The sequence below is a fragment of the Lygodium microphyllum genome, chromosome 30 (assembly GCF_053477565.2).
Source record: "Lygodium microphyllum isolate KBCC chromosome 30, Lygodium_microphyllum_v1.1.10, whole genome shotgun sequence".
In the NCBI taxonomy this organism is placed as follows: Eukaryota; Viridiplantae; Streptophyta; class Polypodiopsida; order Schizaeales; family Lygodiaceae; genus Lygodium; species Lygodium microphyllum.
The window spans coordinates 17,739,613-17,758,994 of NC_141164.1; the positions used below are offsets into that span (position 1 = coordinate 17,739,613).

At 48.0% G+C, this 19,382-nt stretch overlaps 1 long non-coding RNA gene across 1 annotated transcript; it reads left to right on the forward strand.

Annotated features, from left to right (window-relative positions):
• The first annotated feature begins 2,996 nt into the window (after positions 1–2,996).
• On the forward strand, positions 2,997–3,886 carry LOC148009590 (uncharacterized). Its single transcript, XR_015689792.1, has 3 exons — positions 2,997–3,112; positions 3,179–3,283; positions 3,408–3,886. It is a non-coding gene; the product is annotated as an uncharacterized LOC148009590 (long non-coding RNA).
• Positions 3,887–19,382: the final 15,496 nt, after the last annotated feature.

Sequence of the window (19,382 nt, forward strand, 5' to 3'; positions counted from 1 at the left end):
AGATACATTCCGTCTCGTGAGAGAGGGGAATCGAGCAGTGCACCACAGCCGAGACGCTCGCAGAGGGTCAGATATCCTGTTGACAGGTTGACGTACAGTGGCTACTCTGCAAAGCACTATGCTTACATGACAAAAGTGATGGAGATCAAAGAACCAGGTACATATGTTGAAGCAATAAAAGATGATAACTGGTGTGCAGCTATGGATGAAGAAATGAATGCCTTGGCTGAAAATAAAACATGGGATCTTGTGCCATTGCTTGAAGGGAAAAAGACAATTGGCTGCAAATGGGTCTACAAAATCAAATGCAAGTCGGATGGCAGTGTGGAAAGGTACAAAGCCAGACTGGTTGCTAAGAGGTATGCCCAACAGTATGGACTTGATTATGAGGAAACATTCAGCCTTGTTGCCAAGATGGCAACCATACGCACTGTGATTGCTTTGGCTGCCGCTAGAGGTTGGAAATTGCAGCAGATGGACGTGAAGAATGCATTCCTCAATGGTGACTTGGCAAAGGATGTCTATATGGGTCAGCCGGAAAGGTATGTACACCTTGATTTTCAGCACTATGTATACAGGCTGAAAAAAGCATTGTATGGGTTGAAGCAGGCTCCGAGAGCTTGGCATGCAAGGATCAGTAACTATATGTAGAGCTTGGGATTTGTTGTTGGTAGGGCTGATCACAGCCTATTTACGAAAAAGACTGACAGTGGCTTGGTAGTGTCGGTCATATATGTTGATGATTTGATAATCACTGGTGATGATGACTTGGGCATACAGCATGTAATGAAGATGCTGAAAACTGAATTTGACATGAAAGACCTAGGTGATTTGAATTATTTCTTGGGCATTGAGGTGGTTACAGTTGAAAATGGTTTATGGTTGATGCAGAAGCACTATGCCATGGAAATGTTGAAGAAGTATGGCACGGCTGAATGCAAACCACTAGATATAGCTCTTGATCAGAATGTAAAGTTAGACATGAGCACTGGGGCTGAAGTTGAGGATGTGACTATGTACAAGCAGATGGTTGGTAGTCTGATTTACTTGACCATCACTAGGCCTGATTTGAGCTATGCTGTAGGGCTCATAAGCCAGTTTATGCAAAAGCCCCGAAAGCCGCACTTGGATGCAGTTAGATGCATTATGAGATATATTAAGTCCACTGTAGATTATGGGCAGTTCTATGTGAGAGATAAGCCCTTGAAACTGGTTGGATACACAGATGCAGATTGGGCAGGATGCTCATATGACCGCAGATCTATGAGTGGCTATGCTTTCGGGTTTGGAAGCGGAATGATTAGTTGGAACAGCAAGAAGCAGCCTATGGTTGCTTTATCGAGTACTAAGACAGAGTACAGGGGTGCTGCATTGGCAGCATGCGAGATTGCATGACTGCTCAAGCTTATGGCTGATTTGGATATACAGGTAGATGCTCCAGTGACTTTGCTACGTGACAATCTTAGTAGTGTACTCCTGGCCATGAATCCAGTATACCATGCCAGGACAAAACATATTGAGGTACACTACCACTTTATCAAAGAGATGGTTCTTGCAGGAAGAGTTGATCTCATGCATGTGAAGACTGATGAACAGGTTACGGATATCTTTACCAAGTCTTTGGGTAAAGATAAGTTTAGTGTTTTCAGACAGCTTCTTGGTGTACAGATGCTGTCTTGAGCTTGAGGGGGAGTGCTAGACTTCAAGCTTATCCTTTTGTCTTTGGTATGATTGTACCTTGCACTTGAGTTGTCCAGTTGTACTACATGATGCGGACATTAAATAAGTCAATGCTTAGGACTTAGTTGTTTGGTGTGAATGGTCCTTGTGACCTTAGGTTGAAAACAATAATTTGAGTTATGAAAAAATACACAATGGATATACGTGAGAGAGCAAGATGCTTCTCATTGTGTGTTAGCGACAACCTCTCTCTCTCTCTGACTTTTATCATCGGCATCCTCGATGTAGAGGAGAAGGGGAGGAGGAGATGGACCTGCTGACAATATATAATTGCTGCTATGTATGTGCAATAGATATTTTACAAAGGTAGTTTTTGTAATTGTCCTCCATTATCATGTGTCCTAGGGGTTATACAAATTATCGAGTTGCCATTGAATTGATCCTTTGGTTGAGTTGGATGCTTGGGAGGGTGCTCACGAATACGCTGGCCTTTGTGAGCTGTGCAGCATGCAGAGCTGTTTGTTTTTCTTCCATAGACTTAAGGAAGGCATGGCAAAGAGGAATCAATTTTGCAGCAAAAAAAAGCTTGTGCTTGACATAAGAAGTCTGAATCCACGCTAAAAGAGCACGAATGGCTTGCAAGGATCCATAGAAAATGGAGCAGTGGCCATGTCCGGGCTATTTTGTGAAGAGAGGTAACTCTTGAATTGCACTAGCCTATTGGAGAGCGGTGATGAGGTAGGTTTAGTGGGGGGATTAGAGGGAGGAGAAGATGGAAAAGTAGGGTTGGAGCCGGTGGCAGTATGGGATGGGAGCAAAATCTTGCTTATGCTAGCATGCAAGAAGAAGCTTCAGAGCATATGCTGGAGCACCTTTTGGCTCGATAAAACGAGTGATTACTCGTATCGGTTATGTGGGGACACCTGGTTTCATGTAGGGCTTTGACTCAGCTCAAAAGAAGCAAGATGTTGTATGCAAAGTTGAGCAATTTCCCATCTTTTCTCATCTCATAGCAAATGAGGCTATACTCGATGCTCTAGAGAGGGAGGAGTCAGGATTGTATACTGTCAATTCTGCTGCTTATATGTTTGTTGTCTAACTTATAGTATGTAACTATGAGTTTGTGTAGCACGCACTAGTTGATAATAAATACTATTGATATTGATGATAGTGACGGGTAGTATATTGTTTGAAGAGATATTGATGATAGTGATGGGGAATACATTGGTTTGGTTCTTTGAGGCTTGGGGTGAAAAATTTGATGATACTACAATTTTGCTGTTATTAACGGCTTTTACTGTGTTTAGGTTGCTTACAAGATGCTAGCTAGCTATACTGGTAAGCCTCCATATTCACATGCATCCCATGATTCCCAATCCTCAATGTAGAAGAAGGACAGGAGGAGATGGACATGGTAAACTCAATCTGATAGGTATTCTACAAACTCAGTCTTTGTAACCACCTGGTCTGGTCATTTGATTGAGCTGAATGTTGGCAGGGTGCCTATGAATACGCTAGCCTTGGTGATCTGTGTGGAGGTAATTTCTTCCTATGGACTCAAGCAAGGCGTGGTTGAGAGGAGTTACAGGTGACTTGTGTGGAGGTATTTTTTTCCTGTAGACTCAACCAAGGCTGCTGAGAGGAGTTAATATTGTGGTGGAACTAACATTTGTGCTTGAAATAAGAAGTTCAAGTCTAAGCTAAACCCTGTCTTTATCGCTTTGCAGAGTAGAGCAATAGTGGATTGGTAAGATTGATAGAAAGCAACATTTTGGCTGTGTTCCGGCTGTTTTGTGAAGAGGGGCGGCTGCTGAATTGCACTTTTGTGTTGGAGGTTGGCACCAATGTAGGTTTAGTGTGGGGGTTCAAAGAGGGGAAGAGATGGAAAATTAGGGGAGATGGTATGGGACAAGCAAGAGGCAATATGGAATGGGAGAAAAATCTCACTTATGCTACAATGCAATGAGCTTCAAAGCATAGTGAATGATCTCTTGGCTTGATGAAAGGAGTGAGTATAGGTATAAGTAATGTGGAACTTCTTGTTTCATGCCTTCTTGATTTTTCTAAAATAATCTAAAGTATGACTTGTCAACGGCAATGAGTGGGGAGAAATAGTATACTCTTATGACGTGCTCTTATGACGTATAACCCTATACTCATGTGGATGTTTTGATTGTCTGGTAAATATTGTTTGAATAGATATTGATGATAGTGATAGGCAATATATTGGTTTTGCCTTTTAAGGCTTGAGGCAAGAATCTTGATGATGCTGCACTTTTGCTATTGTTAAGAGTGTGTATTGTGTTCCATATATTTATAAGATACCAATCAACTTTACTAATAAACTTGCATGTTGTGTGACATCTCATGATTCCCCATCCTCAATGTTTAGGCAAAGGGGAGGAGATGAACCTATTGACAACTTATAAATATTGCTGTGTATGTGGATTTGATATATTTACAAATGTATGTGGAGCATGAGTGGATTGGAAGGCTCAAGAGACTGGGGTTCTTTATTGCTTATAGTGTAGAGTATCAGTGGATTGGAAGGCTCAAAAGAAAGTGGATTTGGAAGATGGAAAAGTAGGGGAGAGGATGGTGGGGACTTAGCAAGCAGGAGACAATATGGGATGGTAGCAAAATCTCCCTCATGCTAGCATGAAAGGAGGAACTTTAAAGCATGTCGAAGCACCTCTTTTTTTTTTTTTCAAGTAAAATGTGGCTGATTATATTACTGAAAAAACTGATTACAACAGAGTGCTCATACTCAACAGACTAGTTGGAGCTGATGCAACGTCACCAATACATCATGTATACAAGCCTCTCAAAGCGGTCTGGTGGGGATGGGGGCAAGAAGCCATTGGGGGGGGGGGGGGGGGTATATCGCCAACTGGGGCTGGTTGCCTGCATCACGAAGAACAGACCCTGGCCGCCTCAAGTATGCATGAAGTGATCACGGAGCTCTTGACGAGTCTTGGACTCGCCCTGCACCTGATCCCATCGGCTGTGGAGGGAGTGGATGATGGAGGTCCTGAGCTCTGCTAAGATTGCATGTGCTGAAAGTCTCTCCCTGCCGAAAGCCTCCTAACACCGCGCCTTCCATATATGCTATCCAATAAGACTCCCTATGATCTCCCATACCTCCGAGCGGTCTGCCATGGGCTCCAGTACCTGGCGGATGGGTAGAGCCTCCAGACCGACCATTGCGCACAACCCTTCCTCGATCATGAATATCGTGTCCTGCATTCCGGCCTCATACAAAAGGTGACGGCCCTGGCTGATTGCTTGCCAACAGAAGGCTCCCCATGAGATACACCCAAGGCTGGGTGCTATACGGCGAAGGATGCGGTATGCTTCTCTCCATACGAGCTGCGCCTCCTCACATGACCAAAGGCAATGCTTTGGGGTTTCCAAAGGCTGCTGTGTGCAGTTCTTACAACCTTCCGCCTTTTGCATCTGGGCAAGCCAACTTCCCACCGCCAAGCCTCCATGTGCCACTAGCCATAAAAAGTATGACACCCTCCTCAGCCTCCAACTATCCCATAGGCGGCGCCAAAAGGTCCGTCAGAAGGGCTCCGTGATGCTGTGCTCCGCCCAGTGCCTGCTGCGTGATGCGCCCAGTCCATATCCACCTGTATTAGTACATGTCTGCCAATCCTGGCAGTGTACTCTAGGAACCTGGGTGGCTTCTTGGCGACTGTAGAGGCCAGCCATAGCCACTCTTCTAGATCCCACTCCAGCTCATCAAGTGGTCTGCCCTCGCAGATCCAAAGGCGCCACTCCCTGAGCTCCTTCCAGAAAACATAGGGGTCGAGTTACCATGTCTTCCCTTGAAGGCCCACCACCCGAATCCTCCTCCATGAAAGGGTGGCAATCTCCTCATCGTGTTGCGCTTTGTCAAGGGCCAGACGTCCCCTCTCCTGAACGACGAAGAAAGTCCCCTGCGGGGCGCCACCCACTCTACCTGCCACCTGAAGGGGGATGCATGCTGGTGAAAACCTAGCTGCCTATACCTCCCCGGGCTTTATCAACTCTCGTACCGAGGGAGCAAGCCACTCCGGAGGTATTGCTGCGTCTATCTCTCTTCTCCTCAACTCCACTTGTCTCTAGTAGCTTGATACTCGTTGCAACATCTCCTCGTTTGCCATTCTATACACCTCCTGCCATGTCTTGATGGTACGAGCCGGGATGGCCTCCCACCTAGCCCACTAGATATGGGGGCGATCACCTATCTGTGCCCCTTCCCGATCTTTGACCTAGGGGTTTCAGATCACTGGTTGACGGTCTATTTCCTCCTGGTAGCTTGGGGGACTCTAGATTAGGGCCTTGCAGAGGCCCTGTCACAAGCGGAGTAGGCTGCGAAGGAAAGGTGATTTGGGGGGGTGATCTGGGCTGACGTGAAGATCCATCTTAGGGACGGCCCCCACTCACCGCCAAGCCTTCGTATACAATCTTGAAGGCCCTCCTGCAATAAGACCTTCCAGGTTTGCCCGCCTAGTGTGAGTCCGCGGACAACTAGCTTGCCCAAGAGGGCCATACTTTGATACTCTGGGTCTATGATCCCAAGCCCTCCCTCTGACCTATGTCGTATGATGGTCGCCCAGCCACCTTGGCCCTCGAATCCTTGGAACCATCGAACCCTGACCAAAGAAAATTCCGCACTAGGCGGCGAAGCTGCACTACGCACGATGAGGAGAAGCACCAACAGGAGGCGATGTACGAGGCCGTCGCTAGGAGGACCTGGTTAACCTCAGGGCTCGTCTGGCTAGTGAGAGGCGAACCGTGCTCTAGTAGGTCAATTTCCTCCGAATAGAATCAAGGACAGGAAGAAATTGCTGGGCAGGAGTGATGTGGAGTCCCATCTGGAATCCTAGGTATCGGATGGTCTGTCCTCTGCTCACCCATCTAAATCCCAGGTGGATGCCCCACTCCGTGCTGGAGTTCGGGTCTATGAGGAAACCAACCGACTTTTGGCAGTTGATTTTCGCTCCCGCTACAAAGTAGAACACGTCAAGAGCCAGCCTCACTCTCTCCAACATCAACCCATTGTCTTCTATGTAGAGGGCTGTATCATCTACGTACTCTGAGTCTAACAACTCAGTCTCCTCTCTCATTAGAAGTCGAAGGCCGCGTAATCCGCTCACATGTGACCTGAGGAAGTGAGACATTGTCTCTGCGAAGAGTAAGAACAGGTATGGGGCCAAGGGGCAGCCCTGTCGAACCGATCTCTTTAGCCAAAACTCCTTCCCTCACCTTTCGCCTATGAGAACCCTGCTAGTGGCCGACCTGTACAGGTCGGAGACCCCAAGAATCCAGGCTTGGGGGAATCCCAACCTCGCCATGGTGCCCTCTAGGAAATCTCAGTCCACCCTGTCATAAGCTTTCTCGAAATCCAAGAATAGTACTGCCAGTCTCTACCCATTGTGCCGAGCCCACTCTGTAGCCTCAAAGAAGGTAAATACATTGTCTAGGATGCTCCTATCTTGGACAAAGCCTGTCTGTGTGTCATGGATGATATCTAGAAGCACGAGGCATAGTCGCCTATTGATCATCTTTGCCAGTGCCTTATAGGCCACTGACAATAAGGTGATCGGTCTCCACTAGGAGAGCTTCAACCGGTCTTCCCCTCCTTTGGGGAGAAGATTGATAAGGCTTGCCGAGAGACTCCATGGCATCTGTCGTCCTGAAGTGAAAATTTACTAGAAAGCCATGAGTAGGGGGTCCTTCACTACTTTCCAATAGGTAGTGAAGAAGGCCTTAGAGAGGTCATCCTCCCTCGGGCATTTCTGCCCATCCTGTGTATGGAAAGCCTCCTCTAGTTCCTTCTCTGTGAAGGGGGCTAGGAGGGAGCGTTCCATCTCCTCTGTGACGAGGGACGGGATGTGATCCCATACTTGGTGTCTACATCTCTATCCTCTAGCTGAAGCTGTCTCCTGTTGGAAAAGGCGCGTGTAATAGTCAGTGGCAATCTCCATCACCTCAAATGGGCTAGAAAGGGTCCTCCCATATTGATCCGGAAGGTTGCGTATCTGCTCTCCTGCGGTGCTGGACTGGTGCGCCCGGAAGAACTCCCTGCACATCGTGTCCCTCTTTCGCGCCCAGAATGTTGCTCAGGTGCAGGAAGAGAACTCAGAGCGTCTGTCCTCTAGGCCAGCAATGGTTGCTCGCGCGTGCACCTCCTGTGCGTGGAGGGTGGGATCCTCTGGTGCCTCCTGTAATAATCTCTGCGTGGTTGCAAGGTCCCGCCGGAGTGCTCTCTCCTCCTCCCAACATTGTTACCTGGCCTGTATGGTTGCCTCTTGGCAGATTATGCTTGACTCGGCTAGTACCTCTGCAACCTCCTCTGCTATCCGGTCCTTCTTGACCCACTCTTTGGTCCAAATCTGCTCTATGTGTCTCGTCACCTCCTCCCTGCTATAGATCGAGTCAGGGATCTGACAGGATCGTGTGTCTAGGGCAGATGTTGGGGGGTCAAGTGTTAGGAGAACCGGGGAATGATCGGACAACGTGGTGCTTGCCAACTGCTCAATCTGGCCTCCACGATGGCCTCCCCACTCTCCCACATAAAACCTGTCAAACCGCTCCAACAGGACTCCACCTAGCCGCCTGTATCCCCAAGAGAAGTCCAACAACCTCTCCCTCCTGTGGAAGGCAGGGTATTTCCAGGCATCACGTGCTCCGATTGCGAGCAAAAAGGCCTCTCATGCCTCCTGCCTTGTTGGTCCTCCAAGGCTTTCAGGTTGTTGAAATCTCCTCCAACAATCCAAGAGTCCACCTTTGGGAGTCCATCTGCAATCTCCACCCAGAACTTGCTACATGCCCTAACCTCCGTAGGGGCATAGACATTGAAGGCTCCAATACATGAGTCCCCAATATCCAATCTGATCCATAGAGCCCTTCTTCCTACCACTATCGTCCCGTTATCTTGTACACAGGCGGTGAGACTCGGGCCAATAGAAGTGCATACACCTCCACTCTTGTCGTGGGCACCTATGGCGTGCTCCCAATAAGTGTGCAAGCTGCCCGGAAGTACCTTCCCAACCCGCTAGGCCTGGGTGGGGTTGAGCTTGTGCTCCTGCAAAAGCAAGATGTCGATCCGTCCGGCAAGGGCCGGCTGCAACTCCTGCCGAATAATCAACTTCTTGGAACCACGTGCCCCACTGTTGTGGAGACTGTTCACATTCCAGGATGCAAGATGTAGGCTCATGGAGAAACCTGTGACTGACCGAATAGGCGTCTGTTCGGTGTGGAGGTTGCTGATGAGGAGGAGAAACTATGGGGTATGCAAGTACGCTTTGCCGCAAGTCTAGACGGTAAACTCCAATATCCCATGGTGGCCCTTAGCTGGACCATAGGGGTGATAGATGCTCTAGGTGGTACTATCAATGCATCTATTAGTCATGCTGAGAGTTGTGACTCTGTACACTGGCAGAAGCGGGCCGCCTGTGCCAGGGGCCACTCGATCACATCCCGCAGAGCTCTCCACTGTGGAGGGGCTCGAAAGATAATGCTCAAGTGTGGGGCCTCGGTACCAGCCCACCAGTTAATGTCCATCATGCAGCTAGGTCACTGCTGTGCAAACAATGCTAGTCCTTCTTCCATCCACTGGGAGATGTGGTCCTCCACTTGACTCTTCAAACCCTCCTCTATCTGTGTCGTCGTCCAATCCCCTGAGTGAGAGGATTGAAAGAAGAAAGCGTAGTTTGGTCCATCCGGTGGTGCTAGTCGATGGACCTTGCCCCTCTTGGACTTACGAACCACGAAGATCCCTCCCCACCTTTAGAGATAGTGGAAACTCTCCGTGTACGCAACTCTCAGGTAGGACCATGGGCCACTGTGGAAGAACTCCTGTGGCAACAATTGTGCTTGCCTCGGGAAAGTGTGACAGGGGGCAGGGGCAGATGAGCTGGTGGTTGTGTTGGAGGGGGAGAACTGTTGGTGCAAGGAGGATGTGGGCGTGAGTGACTCATCACCTCCTGTGGGAGGAGGGGAGGTGGGTCTGAGGGGGATTACCTCAACCGGGGGCGGATTAGGGGGGGGGGGTGCGCGGCAGGGGAGGTGGTGGGGGGAAAGAAGACCGAGGGATGGTGGGGGGGTAGGAGGTGTGTGGCGGGTGTGGGGGAGGGACTGGTGGCTCTGATAGGGGGGGCTGTGGGGTCAGTGGGGGGGGCATGGGAGGTGGGTGTGGGGGCTGTGGGGTCTCAGGTGGGGTAGCGTGTGACAGGGGTGGTGGATGTGGGGGGGTGCGGTCCTGTCGGGTGGGGCGGGCTGTGGAGTGCTCTGTCGAGGGGGTGTCGCTCACCCTCTTGCTCCCTGTTGTTGAGGCTGCGTTGGAGGTGTTGGTTGCGGCCCCCCTGTCATCTCTCTCTCTGTTGTCTCTGGATCCGTGTGAAGCTATCAACGTTGTTGAGAAACCCTTCACCCTTCATTCACAGTTTGCGTTTTTGTGTTTTGCGTTTAGGGTTTGCATTGAGGGTTTGCAGCTCCAAAAAGGAGCGCCATCCTAGACTGACTATGCCTATTTATAGATCACTCTCTCATTCATTCCTTACGGCTGATTCATTCAGTCCGTCACCTCTTCTCTCCAGCCTCTCAACTACCCTCACACCCCTTCAGGAGGACATTGCGGTTCATGGTTTGTGGTTGACTTCATCATCTTCCTTGTGCTACGGCACCCTTGGTCACTTTTATCACATTCACTCCATGATTCGGAACTTCATCATTCCATTCATTAGAGTTTCTTCTCTCTTCTCTTCTCTTCTCTTCTCTATGTTTGTCGAGTTCACTCCGTGTTTCTCCCCACCAATCCTACTGTCTCGTTGGTACGTCATCTTTTGACATGGTATCAGAGCTAGATCTGCTCACCTAGCAGTGAAGATCCTCCACTCCAGTGAAGGCAAAGACCGGTGGCGAGTTCGGCATCCACTTATTTTCTTCTTCTGCTGTATCAACATCTCGTTTTTGCAGATTTCAGGTGTTTCAACTTGTTGCCCACGCCCCGTTCGCGAAGGACATCTCAGCAGAAGCTGTCCATTGCTGTCTCCATTAGTTGGTGTCTAATTTCCAGCCCTCTTCATGCAGTTTGGAGCTGATTCCAGCCATGCGACTGTTGTTCCTGTGCAGATCTGCTGCCATACAGCCTGTCACGTCATCACAGTCCTGATACTTGCGTTTTTAGTCTTTCTCTCTCCTATAGGATGTCCTGCTTGCGTTTTTTGTCTCTCTCTCCTGTTGCCTGCATTTTTAGTCTTTTTCTCTGCTACAGGTTGTCCTGCCTGCGTTTTTAGTATTTCTCTCTCTTGCTGCTTGCGTTTTTAGTCTTTCTCTCTCCTCACTTGCGTTTTTCTACTAGTTGCAACTTCTTACTCTTGGTCGCATCCTCCTTCCACTCACAGCTCACTTTTAGCCCTTCCACTACCCTCCCATCCCTTAAGGCGGACATTGCGGTTCGTGCTTTGCATTGCCCTTACACCCCTTGAGGCGGACATTGCGGTTCGTGGTTCATGATGGTTGACCTCTTTCTTCTTCAGCAAGGCACACTGGTATCCATGGCTTCTTTACCAAGAGATGACCAAACTATTGGGTGCTACTACTGTGGCATCACCGGCCACACCACCAATACTTGCCGACTTCGATCTTTACTCCCCACCCCTCCGGAGTACATGCGTCTTCCACCAAGCACTCCTTGTGCCACCTTTTGGGCCCTAGAGATCGTTCTGCATCAGCTATCAAAGTACTATGCTCAAGGTAATAATACACATCCAATGCACACTAAGTAATACACATCCAATGCGCACTAAGTCCTTTCGAGCACATGGAGGATCGATTGGAACCACGACCTCCTGGAGATCGTCGCAATGCCAGCGGCCTTCTTCTCCCACTTATTTTCAGGTACAATGGCTTCCACAACCTACGGATTTGCAGTCTGCTCTATCAAGAGAGAGTGACTGTTTGATATCGTCTCCTTGTTAGTCCGCTCCTTCGAGAGACAGTGGTTGCTCGACTCCTTCCTCTTCTTCGGCTACCCAGTCTGTTCCACTGAGAGACAACGACTGTTGCCCACCTCTTGCTCATTTTGATCCCCACCCTTCCCCACCCTCGACTACTCAGGTTCGAGAGGCCACCTCTGGGAGCTCTTCAGCACCCTAGATACCTTCTTCGGTATGACCGGCAGCACTTCCTTCGTCATCAGACATTTCGGAGTCTGTGATTCATGAGTTTTTGGGTTCCCTATCTACTTCAAAGGGGGATGTTATTTCTTTGCCCTCAAAAGGGGCATCTACTTCTTCTTTGACTTCAGTGGGGGTCCCTTCACCTCCCACCTCAGAGAGGGAACCTACTCCACGTGAAGTTCTTTACCCATTCTCTACTTTCTTGGGGTGGTTGTCTTCGACCAGTCATCTCTTCTATTGATACCTAGGATCTTCAGGTACCACCTAGATTGGACCTCGAAGATTCAATTGCGACTTGGTGAGGAGGCCTTCGTATTCCTTCTAGCATGGATGCACAGAGCTAGTGGCTTCTCTTCCGAGGTTGAGTTTCGGGTTCTCCAGTTCACTCTATCTATTGTTCTTTACTCCAAGTTCCCTTTCTGATGGAAATCCTAGACTGACTATGCCTATTTATAGGCCACTCTCTCATTCATTCCTTACGGCTGATTCATTCAGTCCGTCACCTCTTCTCTCTAGCCTCTCCACTACCCTCACACCCCTTCAGGAGGACATTGCGGTTCGTGGTTCGTGGCTGTCTTCATCATCTTCCTTGTGCTACAACACCCTTGGTCCCTTTTATCACATTCACTCCATGATTCGGAACTTCATCATTCCATTCATCAGAGTTTCTTCTCTCTTCTCTTCTCTTCTCCATGTTTGTTGAGTTCACTCTGTGTTCCTCCCCACCGATCCTACTGTCTCGCTGGTACGTCATCTTTTGACAAGCGTCCACTTGCGGGCCTGTCGGCGAAGCCGCCTTGGCTTCGAAGTGCGTACAGTCTGTTGCCTGATGCCCAAAGTCATGGCAGCGCAGGCAGTGCCCTGGTTGCCCGGTCACAGTGACCTGCTGCCTAAAGGAGTGACCTCCTGTCTCAATCTCCAAAAACTTGGGTATGCTCTTTGTGTTTTTCATGGCCACTCGTACCTTCGGGACTTGTGCAACTGTCACTGCATCCACAAAGGAGGTAGGAAGAATTGTATTGAAGAGCCGCCCAATGTCCTCCACTAATTGGTGGTACTCTACCGCTAGTCCGGGGAAAAGTAAAGTGATTGGGTGTCTAAGAAATTTGTTGTGGAGCTCGAATGATTCCAATGTGAAGCCGTTGTACCAGGGAACCATGTGAATGACCCCCTTCGTGGAGGCATAGGGTGAGCTCTCCACTAACTCACGAGCTGCGTCTGCAGAGGTGAGACGAACCATGAATATCCCCCGGCCCATGAGGACTGCCTCCAAGATCTGCGCTGTGCCAATGCGCAGCGTAGAGTGAAGCCAATCTTGGAGCCGGGCCTTGGATGGAGAGTGTCCTATTACCTGACCGAAAATCAGTGTTTCTTTAAGCTCCAGCTCTGTGGTGCGGATGGCCAAGAGCTATTCCTCAGAGAGGACAACGCGCAAGGTGTTTGACTGGGGGGCACTCGCAGAATGCACCAGCGTTTGACCATGGGTTTCCATTGCGCGACCCTGTTGAGAACCTACTGATCCTGCTACTATGCTGCCGAAAGGGGGGAGGTGTTGCTACGAGTGGAGGGAGCAACGGTATGGGGGGGGGGGGGGGGGGGCGATTACACTCTTTGGGCTGTGCAGTAAGTCTTGGTGGCCAGCCGGGCGGGGGGGGGGGTCACGGGAGGAGAAGGATTTGATTTGGGGGGGGGGGGGGGTGTTGTGCAGTGTGTCAAAGTAGGGGGGGGGGGGCGGCTGGTGGAGTAGGGGGGAGCTGATGAGCGCTGGTGAGAGAGGGCTGGCGCAGCGCACCTGCTGTGAGGCAGCGCAGGCGGAGGGAAATGGACAACTGGGTGGCGGGAGGAGGGGGCGGATGCTGTGGAAGGCGGGCTCCGGGTGAGTGCGATGGAGGGGGGGGGGCAGAGGGGACGCTGGTGGACGAGGGGGGAGCTTACGAGAGCCGGCGGGAAAGGGTAGGCGCAGCGCGCCTGCTGTACAGCGATGGAAGGCGAATGCTGAGGGGGCGAATGCTGAGGAAGGTGAGGGGGGGACCTGGGTGAGAGCGATGGAAGCGCTGGATGGGTGCATGATGGCAGCGGAGATGTGACGCGGGGCAGCGTTCATGACACGACGGGGAGGAGCCGGTTTTTTTTTTTTTGCGTCGAAGCACCTCCTAGCTTGATGAAATGAGTGATTACACGCATGAGTAATGTGGGGACTCCTGGTTTCATGTAGGTCTTCAAACTAGCTCAAGAGAAGCAGGGCCTGCTTGGTGTTGCTGCAAGATTGAGAATGCAGCATGTAACCATGGATTCATGTAGATGTACTGATTGATAAATGCTGTTTGAACAAATGTTGATGATAGTGACGGGCAATATATTGTTTGAATAGATATTGATGATAGTAATGGGTAATATATTGGTTTTGTGTCTTGAGGCTTGGGGAGAAAATCTTGATGATGCTGCACTTTTGCTATTTTCAACTGTATGTATTGTGTTTAGATTAAGATGCCAACTAGCTTATAAAAGCCTACATATTTTATTGCATCCCATGATTCCCCATCCTCAATGTAAAGGAGAAGAAGGGGGGAGATGGACATGCCAACAACATATTATGTACTGTTGTGTACATCTAATAGGTATTTTATGAACTTAGTCCAATAGGTGTTTGAGAAACTGAGTTTTTGTAACCATCCTCCATTATCATAGTTGGCAAGGGTCGAATCGGAAATCAAGCTGCTGCTGGTCTGATCATTTAATTGAGCTGAAACTTGGCAAGGCTCCTATGAATATGTTGGCCTTGGTGACCCGTGTGGAGGCCTTTTCCCTGTAGACTCAAGCAAGGTGTGGCTGTGAGGAATCAATTTTATGGCAGGACTAAACATCTGCTCTTGACATAAGAAGTCCAAGTCTAAGTTCAATCCTGTCTTTATCATTAGCACAAGGAGGCAAGCAAAGCAAGTAGCCTAAGTTGGAGGCCAAAGTGGTGGCAAAGCAGACTAGAGGACAAGGAGAGAGGAGAGACAATGGTGGCAGCAAGGGATCATTGCCTCCAAACAAAACATAGCAAGCAATATGTTGTATGCTCCAGAGATCTTGAAGCAGGCGGTGGCCTGCAAGAATGATAATTTGCCTGACAAGGAGAACATCTGGCCCACTAAGCCTGAGGGGCAGCAGCAAAAATCAGGTAAAACCAAACCATCTTTCAAAAAGCACACCAGGCAGTCACTGGTTGACAGGATTGTGTGTGCTAGCTTGGGGGACATTGATGAAGATTTCAATGACATACATAAAGAATAGAATGACAGTAAGGTTCACTGTTATTGGCTGGAATGTTAGGGGCTTCTGCAGTGAAGACAGGATAACTGAATGCCTAGCATCGATAATACCATGTTTGCCTTGCAGGAGGTTACGATAGGTAATGAGAATGGACGAAAGAATCTAGGTGAAAGGATATGATAGGTATGTAGAAGCCCAAATAAGAGGAAAGAGAAAAACAATCTTGTATGCCAGAAAGGAACCGAGAGGGCAAAAGGTGTGGACTGATGGGAGTACAGCATCCATAGCAGTGAAAGCCAACATTAAGGGGAACCAATCTCAGTGATGTCAATATATGCACCAAATAACTCGAAGAAGAGCTCAATTTTGGGCACTAATTAGTGAAAGCCTTGATCAATACCACAACAACATCACAGGGGACTAGAACATGGCAATGCATGAGGCAGCAGACACGTCCTCTGAAAATCACCAAATGATAGAAGAAGAGAGGTCACAGTGGAAGAGGCCCACCTCCCTGCATGGCCTTATAGATGTAGCCCTAATGAATCAAAAAAAAAAAAAAAAAAAAACTCCTAGGGATCATCAACATTACCCCCTATGTTTTCCTCCAGCTTGTTGATAGTGCCTTCCACCATGTAGGTAAAAGTAATCTACGTGAAATTCCTTGCATTTGGTGATCAATCATTTATGTGTGCTTCTTGATCAGATCTATTGATTTCAGATTCAATATGATAGGTGCAAGATCCAATAACAAGCATTTCAAGCAAAAAATAAGCCATTAAAAACTAATTACATTCTCAAAAAATGATGTGGCATTGACTATTGACATGATAAAAAGGAACTTTTGCTGGTAGGTCAATGCCACTTGTTTGGATTGTGAAGTTATGCGAGGGTTTGCATGGAGAAAAGACATCATAATGTAGGAACATGACTAAAACACAATAACTTAGGCAAGAACAAAATAACACAAAATAGGAATAGAGAAGAAAATGCTCAAAGGTAGAGCAATGGGAGGAGTTGGAGCGATGTCTACTGGAGATGGATCCGTAGGGCTGTAACCACCAGTCAAAGCTGAGATGATGCTGAAAATGGAAAGGTAGCAGGGTGGAAACCAAAATGTATCAATCTGAAGAGCTAGAACTGGTAAACACAGCAATGTAGTGCCTAAAGGGGAGTATAGCTGATCACATCCAGTTGTAGAAGGCTGAGCGACAGCTGAATAAGGTGTATTTGATACAGATTGGGCCTGTAGTGCTGCAAATGCAAGTTGGAAATCGGCCTGGACAGCATGGTGGCTTGCTCCAACAGTAAATGCAATTGTCAAGAGATTCCAGATAAGGTCATTAGCTGATGGAGGTAGTAGACGGTAGTAGTGGATAGGGCGCCAACGGTTGGTGATGATGTGGCAGCGATTGTGGTGGGCTGAACAGCCATTGGAAGGAGTGTTAATGCTTGAAACCTATAGAAGAGGGACAAACTAAGTGGCCATGTGGCGTCCTATTTATGGATGTGGATCCTCCCGAAGTTTGGCTGTTTTCTTATGGGACACAAAAGCTTTGGTAAAGTTTGAGTTTTCGAGGCTGTTTTAATGAGCTAATGAAGATTCAATATGTAATGTATCTTTTTTAGCTTAACATCCCCTCTCAAGGCCAAAATTGAAACCAAAAAGGGACTACAAGCTTAGCTCAACCCATAATACCTTGAGATGTCTCATCCCAAAGCAATCAGGGCATTGGGCCAAGGGTGCATGCTGGTTGCCCAAGGACCTACCAAGACTATAGAGGCAATGGATATCTTACCTTGGGAGCCCAAAGAGTCACCGTAGAGAGGCTAAGGCATTGGATAAAGGGTGCTCATTGGCTACCTAGTAGCCTACCAAGACTTGCAAAGACCCATCACGATGGGTCCACTTTGAACTTTTTTTTTGGGAGTAACTGTGCCATTGGGGGGAAAATAAAGGGACAGCTAGACCTAACATCACAAAACAGAAGGCTACCACTTGTATAAGTTGTCAATGATGAAGGTAATGGTGAAGAGGAGATAGGGTGGTAAGAGAGCTGTCGGTGTAAACAACTCGAGATCCGCTTAGGGTTGCTCTCCACAATAAGATGCATAGATGAATATTACATGATGAGAAGGTGCATGTAGCAAGGTGCCACTTGGACAATATTCCTTGTGGGGCTAACGGAGGCAGTACTCACCAAGGCAAGAGTTGAACAAACCTTCAACCTAGTTAGGACTGGTAAATACTTGCAATGTTAGTCTTGAACTAAAATACAAAACATAGCATAACAAGATTAAGATAGAAACTTGGTTCATATTGAGATACTTTGGGTACTATGCTAAGTGAAAAAGGAAGCTAAGTGATTGCAGAATGCAGTAGAAGCAAATGAAAAAGGTAAGTGTGCATTGGAAGGCTAGAAAAAGTACAGCTAAGCCTTAAGGAAATGGATTCTAACTAGCCTAAGGTTTCTAAGGGTGACCTAGGATCCCTAAAAACTTAGCCTAGGGGAAGATAATTACAGGACTAGTCAAAGATGTTGTGAGGCACTGACTGAGGGGGGGATCCACGATCCATTGCACCAATGGCCAACCATTGATGAGCATGGATAGTGGGGGGTGGAGAAACTGCAATGGGACTAATCAGAGAATGACGTCCATCAAGGACATCCTTGGGGTTGTAACCACCGGTCGGAGCTGAGATGATTTTGAAAATGGAAGGGTGGCAAGCTGGAAACCAAAATGCAGCAGTCTGGAGGGCTGGAATTGGTAAATGCAGCAATGTACTGCTTGAAGGAGTGTGCAGCCAGTCACATGCAGCTCTAGAAGGCTGGGTGACACCTGAGCAAGGTCTATCTGAGATAGATTGGGCTTGCGCTGCTGCAAACACAAGCTGGAAATGGGCCAGGAAGATGGCATGGAAGCCTGCTCCAACAGTAAATGCAGCTGTCAGGAGACTGGATAGGGCACCATAGGTTGGCACTGAAGTGGGATGGACAGCCACTAGGAGTGCTGATGGCTGAAACCTATAGAAGAGGGATAAACTGAGTGGCCAACTGGCCTTTTATTTATAGATGTGGATCATCCCAGAGTTTGGATTTTTGCTTATGGAACACATTACACAAAAACTTTGGTAAAGTTGGAGTTTTGGGGCTATTTTAATGAGCCAATGAAGATTTAATGTGTAATGCATATTTTTTGGCTTAACATGGATACCATTTTAACTGAACAGAGCGTTTTCGGGCTTGTGGTTTTGCCTGTCATGGCACTCCATACTTGCCCAGGTGAGACTCTGGTCTTCTAGCAGTCTGTATGCCCACCTACTCGCCTTGGATGCCATATATGTTTCAGAATGATGCCATTCATGCACCAGTAGGTGATTGCTTGTGTTTGCTTGAAGGTGCAGAACTGTTGCAACTAAAGAAAACAAGGTACCTCTGTGCTATATGCTGATGGGTATCCTCTATTGGAAAGATGTTGAAGGTTGGCAGCCAAGTAAGTTCTTAATTTCCTGTGTTCTTTTCAACTAGGGCTCTAGATTTGAGCATAACTCACGATCAATGTGAGTTGCATACCAGTTGCATAGTCCCACAGCCTTTCAAGTTTGAGAATGTCAAATGGAGGATGAGCAGCAGCTTACAGGTTGTGGTAGTTTGGACAACAATGGGTCTGATAACTCAAAAGTATATGAAACAGAGTCCAACAGACTACAGTCCAACTCAGGTCAAGATTTTTCTAGGGCTTCTACGCACTTCTTCAAGCCAAGCCATAATATTTCTTTTGCTGGACCTTGTAATTTGGGTTCAAAGCACGGTGTGGGAGAGCAGGATCAGGTGCAAGCCCTGTCAAAATTGAATATTGCCACAGAACATACCTCAGACTAGAGAATGGCACTGGGTGAAACTGGTTGCAAGGCATCACAGACTTGCAAGCAGATTGACCAGGTGCAGATGCAGGACGAGCAACAGCAAAGTTGGCTGATTCCTGCAATGGTGAAGCTGGCTGAGTTAATGACACGATGAAATGTGGTTTAGACAGTGTTAATTCTGAACAGGAGGTAGAGCAGTATTCTTTAATTGACACTGGAAACATATTCTGATTTGGAGTTACAGCAGGTTGTACATCAGGGCATGGAATTTTGCCCAAGAATTATCAGGTTTGAGCATCAAATATTGCTATAGAGCTTAGAACATCATCGCATGTAAATAGTGCAGGTGTAGTGCAAAAAGACACGTGTGGAAGCTGAGAATGATAGATCCTCCACCCACAAAT